Genomic DNA, 2,187 nt, shown 5'->3' with positions numbered 1-2,187 from the left:
TAAGTAGTTTGTGAAACTATTTCCTTATTGTTAAAAATGTCATGGGATCAAAGAGCTCTCGGCTACTGAAATGCACTTATACTATCAGCGCAATGCACTTGGCAGTGAACAATAGAAGTGGTTGGATGTATTCCATAGTTTCGCTTGGCAAGAATTTTAGAGGTCAGTGTGGATTAAATAGCTCCAATGAAAAACCTTCTGGTTTTGTTACAGTACAGCCACACTTGGCTATAATCTTGTCTTTGATATGACAAAGGTTGCATTATGTTGTATTAAAATCCCAAACATGACTGGGAGAGTGAAGGGAATACACAAAAAATATGCTGCAGCTATGAATTACCTGTCGAAGCTCATGCATTTTCAGTAAACATGCTGTTTTGATGTCACTTAATCTAATAAACACATTCGGTTAAAAACGAATGAAATTCTGAATAACAGACTTACGTTGTGCTTCTAACATTTCAATTTATTGGGTTGTAAAAAGTGACACACAGCTCTGCGCCAGGCTGAGGCAGAGAGTACAGAAGGTGTAGCTACACTCCCCCGAACACAAGCCAGAACAGACGTTCACACACATCTGGCAGCAGATGTCACAGCAGCGGTCGGGGCAATATTTCCAGTCTTGGCACACACAGCAGCAGTCACCAGCCAGTCTGCCTTCCTCTGTACTTTGTCGGCAAGAGTTGCAAAGCTTGCAAGACTGTGAGCCCATGGGTCGTCCTGTTCAAAACACACCAGGAGAAGAGATATCGCAGGAAATCACTGTCTGGAAAATGGTCTTTTTCTGTAGTCCAGAAGTTGAGGCTATTTAATATATATATATATACATACACACACACACACACACACACACACACACACACACACACACACACACACACACACAAAAAGACTTCTGTGAAAAGAAAATGCTGATAATTGGCTGTCAAGGCTGTCTTGAAAATAGAAAAGTTTCCTGCAATTGCAAGTTAAGTCTGACGTTCTTGCACCACGCGGAATTTTATACTGATGATCTCTGCGAACAGTTTGACCAACTTTTAAATATAATGCTTGATGTCAATCTTTGCCCCCGGAGGCTAGCCAGCACCAGCTTCTCCCACATTCATGAGACAGGAAATGCAGCCAGCCTTAAAAGCAATCCAAAAGAAGAATTCTGCCCTTCATAACAGCTAACAACCTCAAATGTCACTATCAACAGAGTTATTCTTTGTACAAACAAACCCAAAGCAGAATTTTTACACAGTGAAATTAAACAGAGAAGCTCTCTCTTAGACCTCCTAGTCACAGGGTCTTGAGGATAGAGATGGTACAGAAGTAAGAAGGATTTGAAGCACTGATTAAATAACCAGCCTCCTTTTTCTTTTGGTTTCTATAAGTAGCATATTCAGAAGGGTATTTTCCTCTCATTCAGGAAATCAGGTGATGTTCTAAAGTGACTTTGACTTACTCGATGAGTACAATATTCTTCATTAATATCATTTAAAATCAAGAAAACGGAGTTGGTTCTTCTTACTGTATTGCAGAAGAGGGTCTTTGCTCTGGTTTGGTTCTAATCAGCAGCTTGGCTCAACTTTAGCCACTTCTTTATGCGCTGGAACTGAAGATCACAGGAGAGAAACACAGGGAATCAAAAGTCCACATTCAGTCCTCAGAATCACTTCCTTGAATAGTAAACATCAGAGTTTACACATTCTCCTCCCTCACAGATAACACCCTTCTCCCTCAGTTGTCATTGGTCAATAAAACTTAATTCCTAGAAAATGTTCGTAATCTCTCTCTGAAACATGAAATCATTTCCTGAAAAAAAATCTCTTACTGTTTTTGTTTTTTTTTCTCCACGCTGGATGTTCCGCCAAATCTCCCAGCGCCTGCCAAGAGTCTTCGTACAAACACATCTGACTGACCTGGGCGTCGAGCACACAAGACCAAGATTTTGGTGTCGCAGTCAGTTCAGCTAAGGATAAACTTGCACTGCAACTATGAATGAGACAAAGTGCATATTAGAACACCCTGTACAGCTGAAAACATCTCAGCAAGCGATTAAAAAAAAATTACTCCAGTCATAATCAGTTATAATTAGTGTCATGGGAGGAGGTGAGGACACATGCCTGGGACCCAGCTGGTAACTTCTGCACCTACTTATTGTCAGGAGCCCTTATGTTGATAATCTAACCAGATTGTTCTTGT

The 2,187-nt window shown here is 40.6% G+C and overlaps 1 long non-coding RNA gene across 1 annotated transcript; it reads right to left on the bottom strand.

The window, feature by feature from the left end:
- Positions 1 to 457: 457 nt before the first annotated feature.
- On the bottom strand, positions 458 to 1,979 carry LOC147245025 (uncharacterized). Its single transcript, XR_015109967.1, has 3 exons — positions 1,817 to 1,979; positions 1,514 to 1,597; positions 458 to 720 (listed from the first exon to the last, which is right to left on the bottom strand). It is a non-coding gene; the product is annotated as an uncharacterized LOC147245025 (long non-coding RNA).
- Between the last annotated feature and the right edge of the window lie 208 nt (positions 1,980 to 2,187).

Source organism: Aulostomus chinensis, chromosome 18 (genome assembly GCF_037954235.1).
Source record: "Aulostomus chinensis isolate RoL2024-O1b breed Wild chromosome 18, RoL_Achi_v1.0, whole genome shotgun sequence".
NCBI classification, from domain to species: domain Eukaryota; kingdom Metazoa; phylum Chordata; class Actinopteri; order Syngnathiformes; family Aulostomidae; genus Aulostomus; species Aulostomus chinensis.
This window is presented reverse-complemented; position numbering and strand designations above follow the sequence as displayed.